The sequence below is a fragment of the Stegostoma tigrinum genome, unplaced genomic scaffold (assembly GCF_030684315.1).
Source record: "Stegostoma tigrinum isolate sSteTig4 unplaced genomic scaffold, sSteTig4.hap1 scaffold_334, whole genome shotgun sequence".
In the NCBI taxonomy this organism is placed as follows: Eukaryota; Metazoa; Chordata; class Chondrichthyes; order Orectolobiformes; family Stegostomatidae; genus Stegostoma; species Stegostoma tigrinum.
In genome coordinates this window covers 129,002-139,001 of record NW_026728262.1, presented here as the reverse complement: position 1 = coordinate 139,001, position 10,000 = coordinate 129,002, and the positions used below count along the sequence as shown (strand labels likewise).

Sequence of the window (10,000 nt, the reverse complement as noted above, 5' to 3'; positions counted from 1 at the left end):
AGGTGTACACACACACAGCAAGGTCAGGGGTGTATACACACACACACACACACACACAGAGCAAGGTCAGGTGTGTACACACACACAGGCAAGGTCAGTTGTGTACACACACACACACAGCAAGGTCCGGTGTGTACACACACACACACAGCAAGGTCAGGTGTGTACACACACACACACACAGCAAGGTCAGGTGTGTACACACACACACACAGCAAGGTCAGTTGTGTACACACACACACACACACACAGCAAGGTCAGTTGTGTACACACACACAGCAAGGTCAGGTGTGTACACACACACACACACAGCAAGGTCAGGTGTGTACACACACACACAGCAAGGTCAGGTGTGTACACACACAGAGCAAGGTCAGGTCTGTACACACACAGAGCAAGGTCAGGTCTGTACACACACACACACAGCAAGGTCAGGTCTGTACACACACACACACAGCAAGGTCAGGTGTGTACACACACCACACAGCAAGGTCAGGTGTGTACACACACACAGCAAGGTCAGGTGTGTACACACAGCAAGTCAGGTGTGTGTATACACGACACACACAGCAAGGTCAGGGTCTGTACACACACACACAGCAAGGTCAGGTCTGTATACACACGACACACACACAGCAAGGTCAGGTCTGTACACACACACACAAACACACACACAGCAAGGTCAGGTCTGTACACACACTCACACACACACACACACAGCAAGGTCAGGTGTGTACACACACACAGCAAGGTCAGTTGTGTACACACACACACAGCAAGGTCAGGTGTGTACACACACACAGGCAAGGTCAGGTGTGTATACACACACACACACAGAGCAAGGTCAGGTGTGTATACACACGACACACACACAGAGCAAGGTCAGGTGTGTACACACACAGAGAAAGGTCAGGTGTGTGTACACACACAGAGAAAGGTCAGGTGTGTGTACACACACAGAAAGGTCAGGTCTGTACACACACAGCAAGGACAGGTCTGTACACACACAGCAAGGTCAGGTCTGTACACACACAGCAAGGTCAGGTCTGTACACACACAGCAAGGTCAGGTCTGTACACACACAGCAAGGTCAGGTCTGTACACACACAGCAAGGTCAGGTCTGTACACACACACACAGAGCAAGGTCAGGTGTGTACACACACACACAGCAAGGTCAGGTCTGTACACACACACACAAACACACACACAGCAAGGTACACAGCAAGGTCAGGTCTGTACACACACACACAAACACACACACAGCAAGGTCAGGTCTGTACACACACACCCACACACACACACAGCAAGGTCAGGTGTGTGTACACACACAGCAAGGTCAGGTGTGTACACACACACACAGCAAGGTCAGGTGTGTACACACACACAGCAAGGTCAGGTGTGTACACACACACAGCAAGGTCAGGTGTGTATACACACACACACACAGAGCAAGGTCAGGTGTGTATACACACACACACACAGAGCAAGGTCAGGTGTGTACACACACAGAGAAAGGTCAGGTGTGTGTACACACACAGAGAAAGGTCAGGTGTGTGTACACACACAGAGAAAGGTCAGGTGTGTGTACACACACAGAGAAAGGTCAGGTGTGTGTACACACACAGCAAGGACAGGTCTGTACACACACAGCAAGGTCAGGTCTGTACACACACAGCAAGGTCAGGTCTGTACACACACAGCAAGGTCAGGTCTGTACGCACACAGCAAGGTCAGGTCTGTACACACACAGCAAGGTCAGGTCTGTACACACACAGCAAGGTCAGGTCTGTACACACACACACAGAGCAAGGTCAGGTGTGTACACACACACACAGCAAGGTCAGGTCTGTACACACACACACACAGCAAGGTCAGGTCTGTACACACACACACACACACACACACACACAGAGCAAGGTCAGGTGTGTACACACACACACACAGCAAGGTCAGGTCTGTACACACACACACACAGCAAGGTCAGGTGTGTACACACACACACACACAGCAAGGTCAGGTGTGTACACACACACACAGCAAGGTCAGGTGTGTACACACACACACAGCAAGGTCAGGTGTGTACACACACACACAGCAAGGTCAGGTGTGTACACACACACACAGCAAGGTCAGGTGTGTACACACACACACAGCAAGGTCAGGTGTGTACACACACACAGCAAGGTCAGGTGTGTACACACACACACACAGCAAGGTCAGGTGTGTACACACACACACACAGCAAGGTCAGGTGTGTACACACACACACACAGCAAGGTCAGGTGTGTACACACACACACAGCAAGGTCAGGTGTGTACACACACACACACAGCAAGGTCAGGTGTGTACACACACACACAGCAAGGTCAGGTGTGTACACACACACACAGCAAGGTCAGGTGTGTACACACACACACAGCAAGGTCAGGTGTGTACACACACACACAGCAAGGTCAGGTGTGTACACACACACACAGCAAGGTCAGGTGTGTACACACACACACAGCAAGGTCAGGTGTGTACACACACACACAGCAAGGTCAGGTGTGTACACACACACACAGCAAGGTCAGGTGTGTACACACACACACAGCAAGGTCAGGTGTGTACACACACACACAGCAAGGTCAGGTGTGTACACACACACACAGCAAGGTCAGGTGTGTACACACACACACAGCAAGGTCAGGTGTGTACACACACACACAGCAAGGTCAGGTGTGTACACACACACAGCAAGGTCAGGTGTGTACACACACACACACAGCAAGGTCAGGTCTGTACACACACACACACACAGCAAGGTCAGGTCTGTACACACACACACACACAGCAAGGTCAGGTCTGTACACACACACACACACACAGCAAGGTCAGGTCTGTACACACACAACACACACACACAAACAGAGCAAGGTCAGGTGTGTACACACACACGCAAGGTCAGGTGTGTACACACACACAGCAAGGTCAGGTGTGTATACACACACACACACACACACACACACAGAGCAAGGTCAGGTGTGTACACACACACACACAGCAAGGTCAGGTCTGTACACACACACACACACACAGCAAGGTCAGGTCTGTACACACACACACACACACACACACACACAGCAAGGTCAGGTCTGTACACACACACACACACACACACACACAGCAAGGTCAGGTCTGTACACACACACACACACAGAGCAAGGTCAGGTGTGTACACACACACACACACAGCAAGGTCAGGTGTGTACACACACACACACACACAGCAAGGTCAGGTCTGTACACACACACAAACAGAGCAAGGTCAGGTGTGTACACACACACAGCAAGGTCAGGTGTGTATACACACACACACACACACACACACACACACACACACAGAGCAAGGTCAGGTGTGTACACACACACACACAGCAAGGTCAGGTCTGTACACACACACACACACACAGCAAGGTCAGGTCTGTACACACACACACACACACACACAGCAAGGTCAGGTCTGTACACACACACACACACAGAGCAAGGTCAGGTGTGTACACACACACACACACAGCAAGGTCAGGTGTGTACACACACACACACAGCAAGGTCAGGTGTGTGTACACACACACACACACAGCAAGGTCAGGTGTGTGTACACACACACACACACAGCAAGGTCAGGTGTGTACACACACACACACAGCAAGGTCAGGTGTGTACACACACACAGCAAGGTCAGGTGTGTACACACACACAGCAAGGTCAGGTGTGTACACACACACAGCAAGGTCAGGTGTGTACACACACACAGCAAGGTCAGGTGTGTACACACACACAGCAAGGTCAGGTGTGTACACACACACAGCAAGGTCCGGTGTGTACACACACACAGCAAGGTCCGGTGTGTACACACACACAGCAAGGTCCGGTGTGTACACACACACACACAGCAAGGTCCGGTGTGTACACACACACACACAGCAAGGTCCGGTGTGTACACACACACACACAGCAAGGTCCGGTGTGTACACACACACACACAGCAAGGTCCGGTGTGTACACACACACACACAGCAAGGTCCGGTGTGTACACACACACACACAGCAAGGTCCGGTGTGTACACACACACACACAGCAAGGTCCGGTGTGTACACACACACACACAGCAAGGTCCGGTGTGTACACACACACACACAGCAAGGTCCGGTGTGTACACACACACACACAGCAAGGTCCGGTGTGTACACACACACACACAGCAAGGTCCGGTGTGTACACACACACACACAGCAAGGTCCGGTGTGTACACACACACACACAGCAAGGTCCGGTGTGTACACACACACACACAGCAAGGTCCGGTGTGTACACACACACACACAGCAAGGTCCGGTGTGTACACACACACACACAGCAAGGTCCGGTGTGTACACACACACACACAGCAAGGTCCGGTGTGTACACACACACACACAGCAAGGTCCGGTGTGTACACACACACACACAGCAAGGTCCGGTGTGTACACACACACACACAGCAAGGTCCGGTGTGTACACACACACACACAGCAAGGTCCGGTGTGTACACACACACACACAGCAAGGTCCGGTGTGTACACACACACACACAGCAAGGTCCGGTGTGTACACACACACACACAGCAAGGTCCGGTGTGTACACACACACACACAGCAAGGTCCGGTGTGTACACACACACACACAGCAAGGTCCGGTGTGTACACACACACACACAGCAAGGTCCGGTGTGTACACACACACACACAGCAAGGTCCGGTGTGTACACACACACACACAAGGTCCGGTGTGTACACACACACACACAGCAAGGTCCGGTGTGTACACACACACACACAGCAAGGTCCGGTGTGTTGTACACACACACACACAGCAAGGTCCGGTGTGTACACACACACACACAGCAAGGTCCGGTGTGTACACACACACACACAGCAAGGTCAGGTGTGTACACACACACACACAGCAAGGTCAGGTGTGTACACACACACACACAGCAAGGTCAGGTGTGTACACACACACACACACAGCAAGGTCAGGTGTGTACACACACACACACAGCAAGGTCAGGTGTGTACACACACACACACAGCAAGGTCAGGTGTGTACACACACACACACAGCAAGTCAGGTGTGTACACACACACACACAGCAAGGTCAGGTGTGTACACACACACACACAGCAAGGTCAGGTGTGTACACACACACACACAGCAAGGTCAGGTGTGTACACACACACACACAGCAAGGTCAGGTGTGTACACACACACACACAGCAAGGTCAGGTGTGTACACCACACAAGCTCAGGTGTGTACACACACACAGCAAGGTCAGGTGTGTACACACACAGCAAGGTCAGGTGTGTACACACACACACACAGAGCAAGTTCAGGTGTGTACACACACACACACACACAGAGCAAGTTCAGGTGTGTACACATACGCGCGCGCACACACACACACACACACACACACACACACACACACACAGCAAGTTCAGGTGTGTACACATACGCACACAGTGATACCAATAACCCTTCCACAGTAATGAGCTCTGTTAAACTCACAGTGTCCCTCTATGATTCAACACACACACACACACACACACACACACGGAGCTGGGGTCACTGCAAAATGTTTGGGGAGTCAGGAGGATTTGTGTGGGGGCAGGGTGTGGTTTAGGGAGAAGCGGGTATTTAAGACTGAAAACTCCGCCTCTTAATGCACTCAGTTCAATAAACGCAGTCCAGGCTGAGGTGAACATTAACCAGCCCCTCTTCCCATCCCCTACGCGCCCCACCACCTTCCCCATAACCTCATCTTAAATGGACCAGACCCCTTGGACTGGTTCCCACCCTCCGACCCCGTCCCCCATGCCGGTTAGTACGCACCCACCCCTGACGCCCTGCCCCACGCCAGTCAGTGCGCTACCCCCCCCCCGCCCGACTCCCCCTCACAGCGGACAGTGCACCCCCACTCCCGACACCCGTCCCCCACGCCAGACAGTACGCCCCCACTCCCGATACCCCCAAAGACACCAGTCAGTATGCCCCCACCCCCGACCATCCCACACTGGTCAGTACGCCCGCTCCAACCCCAGCACGCCAGTCAGTCCCTCACTCCGACCTTCTCACACCGGTCAGTCCCCCAACCCGTCTGAGCCTCTCACCTGGTCACTCCCCACCATCTCACTGACCCCTCAGACCAGTCAGTCCAATCCCTGACCCCTTGGGCTGGCCAGCAGCCCCGCCACCACAAAGAGCACTCCGACCGGATGCACCCCCCCCCCACCCCAAACCAAAGAGCACTTGGACCGGTCAGTTTCTCGCCATCCCCTCCCCCCACCCAGTCTGGACTGCGTTGCAGTGAATATCACCGTAAGGGACCAATCGTTGCGGGGCCTGGCTAAGTGGACATAAACCGAAAGGTCCTTACCTTGCGTTGATGAGGTACTGGGCCAGACTGATGTTGGCGGGGGACCCAGTGATGGTAATCTGTCGATCAGTCGAACCCTCCGCTGGATTCGAGATCTTAATCTGTGCCCCAGACATCTGTCGGATTCGTTAATCTTACTGCCCTGTCGGCCAATAATGCATCCGATCAACTGTGGGGGGGAAGGGGGGTGTGTGGGGGGCAGAGGAGACAGAGATCAGGGGCACGGGGATGTGGGGAGAAGGGCGAGGGGGAGGAAGAGAGCAACTTTTACCTCGTTCCAGCGTGTCCCCATCCCCAGATATTAGCTCATAAACAATGCACGCTCAGATCCCCTGTCACCCCCACCACCTCACTCCACAGCGACCCCCCCCACCACCTCACTCCACAGCGGCCCCCCCCAACACCTCACTCCACAGCGGCCCCCCCAACACCTCACTCCACAGCGGCCCCCCCAACACCTCACTCCACAGCGGCCCCCCCAACACCTCACTCCACAGCGGCCCCCCCAACACCTCACTCCACAGCAGCCCCCCCAACACCTCACTCCACAGCGGCCCCCCCAACACCTCACTCCACCGTGACACCCCTCCTCCACCTCCCTCCACAGCAACCCCCCTCCACAGCGCCCCCCCTCCTCCACCTCACTCCACAGCGCCCCCCCCTCCGCCACCTCCCTCCACAGCGAGCCCCCCTCCGCCGCGACCTCCCTCCACAGCGACCCCCCCTCCGCCGCGACCCCCCTCCGCCGCGACCCCCTCCGCCGCGACCCCCCTCCGCCACCTCCCTCCGCAGCGACCCCCCTCCGCCACCTCCCTCACAGCGCGCCCCCCTCCTCCACCTCACTCCACAGCGCCCCCCCTCCTCCACCTCACTCCACAGCGCGCCCCCCTCCGCCACCTCACTCCACATCGCGCCCCCCCTCCTCCACCTCACTCCACATCGCGCCCCCCCTCCGCCACCTCACTCCACAGCGCCCGCTCCTGTGTTGCAGCCAGACAATACTCACGTCATTTGGAATCGCAATTTCATGTGAGCTGGTCTGTGAGGAATCCAAACCTGCTCCAGAGAGGCAGACAGAGAGACTGAGTGAGTCACAGTCAGCAGATCAGGGAAGGGGGCACAGGGTAAGCAAGACGAGGGGCGCAGGGAGACGTGAAAACCAACTGTCCCACATGTGGAAAAATAGGGAAGAGTCCGCGCGCCCCGGGCATGGGAAGGTTGGAGAGGCAGCACAGATGTTGAGGCTGGGTGGGAGGGAGAGATGTGGAGGGGAGTCTGCGAGACAGAGGGAACGTCGGTGGCGGAGGGAATTCGATTCATACTGTCAGCCAGACACACACACACACCGCCACCACCCAACCCGATCGTAACCGGGCATCACCCCACCACACCCAACCCCAACCCCAGGCTGCAGAAACTGACCTGAGTATCCAGGACTGGTCTGCCCTACAGGAGTAAACGGAGTCTGCTGCATAGCAAGCTGGTGTAACTTGGTCAGCTGTGGAAAGCAAACACAGCAACGTCACAGGGGCGTTACAAAAACACAGACAGAACGGGCGTGAGAGCCCGGGGACAAACACAGGTGTCCAACAGCGACTGTACACTTTACAAATAGGAGCTGCTCTCCACCTGCACACACCCAACCCCCACATTCTCAGCCCTCCGCTCCAAAAAGAAAACGATGCCAAGATCATCCAGCCTCGCTCCCTTCCAGCACGACATCCTGGTGAATGACCTCCGCACTAACCACACATTCCCCCGACATCCTATCTCCCCCTGCAGTGCGATAATGTCCTTCCTGAGACACGGTGACCAGGACCGCGCACAGTGCTCCAGCTGCTGCTTCACCGGACGTTCTGTACAGCCCCCAAAATCGCTCACACCATGACCGAGAACTGTATCGCTTTGCCAACCTGTCTCTGGGTCTCCCGGGTCTGGAAGGGGGTCTCTTCCTCTGAAAGTGGAGTGGGGGGGGGGGGGGGGGGGGTGGGGGTGGAAATACGATTCTCACAAAAACAAGCCCCCCCCCCCCTCACCGAGCCTTGTAACAACTCCCATCCTCAGCACTTTTCCCAGAGGATATTCCCAGTGTCCCCCTCCCACAAGGCTGACAGACACGCCGCTCGCAGAGTCTGAAGGGGGACACGGCGTGACAGACGTGCTGTGATAGAAGGAGCAAGCGAGGAGTGGGGCGTGAAAGAAGTCTGAAGAAACGAGCACTCACGTCGGGATGCGGAATGGCGAACTGCCCCTGAATGGTATAGGCCTGAATGATCAAGAGAAAACAGAACAGGAGCAATCGTCAATTAAAATGAATCGATGATCAGCCAGGAGCAAAATCACTCAGCGACGTTAAATTCCGCGTATGCTCGGCAGTTGAAGCCTTGCCTGGTTAAACGCAACGCACATGAGGCATTAGGAGTTAAAAATAAAAGCATGTTTTTATTTTAAACTGACCAATCTTACCTGGCCACCAGCAAAGATGACAGGGCTGAGACAGGCTTTGGGCGATAGGGGACAGTGATACCTTTAGGGGAGGACTGCTTGAAGAGAGAGGGAAACACAGCAAGTCAGGCAGCGGACCGTAGTACCCTCTAATCATACACCCCAGGATTCCAGTGCACTGCGGGGGTGAACACCAGGGCACAGGAAACCCGGGAGTGGGAACCTCTCTCTCTCGCTCTGCCCCGACCCCTCCCACACCCACAACCTTTCTCCCTCCCCTCGGACACCCTCCGTCACACTGACCCCCCGCCCCCACCTCGACACGCACGCACGCGCTCGCTCTCTCTCTCTCTCTCCCCCCATGCTGTCACAGGCAGGCTCTATTTCTCCACTCACTTACACACACTCCTCCCCGTCCACCTCCCACACACTTGAAAATTTCCCGCTACCTCGAGAATGACCACACAGATCTGCTTGGCACACTCAATGATGGACGAAGGTGTCCCAGCGATGGTGATGGCTCTCTCTGTCGAGTTCGGCAGCATGTCTCCAGCCACTTGCACCTGCGCTCCTGTGGACTGTCAGGGTGAGGGGGGGGGGGGGGGGGGGGTGGGGGGGGGGGGGGGGGGGGTGGATGACAGAGAGTGAGGGGTCAGCCCCGTTCAGACACACAGCCTCCACAATGTTCCCACACCCAGCACACCCCCACTCCACACAAGCGTCACATCCCTGTGCAGAGCCGTTGGGAAATTCCCCGTGACCCTATGGCCCCCTCACAGAGTGGTCAACATTTCCCAAATGCACACCCCTCCCTCCCTTTGAGTGAAGAAAGTCCTCCTCCCCCGCATCACGGTTTCAATTTTCTACTTTCCTCCTTCCGCCGGAGGCCACAGTGCCCCCCCCCCACCCCCCCCCCCCAGAGCCCAACCCCCAGCCTCCAACACCCCCAACCATCCCAGAGCCAGGACAGAAAGGGGAGAAGACAGACAGACCTCTTTCTCGTGCACACGAGATTACACGGAATATTACAAATAAACGCCGCAGAATAATGCGGAAATCTGAAACTTAATACAAACAGAAAAGACTGGAA

General features: G+C 55.4%; 1 pseudogene; it reads right to left on the bottom strand.

The window, feature by feature from the left end:
* LOC125448286 (poly(rC)-binding protein 3-like) overlaps positions 1 to 10,000 on the bottom strand; it is a 12,661-nt pseudogene that overhangs the window by 1,952 nt on the left and 709 nt on the right.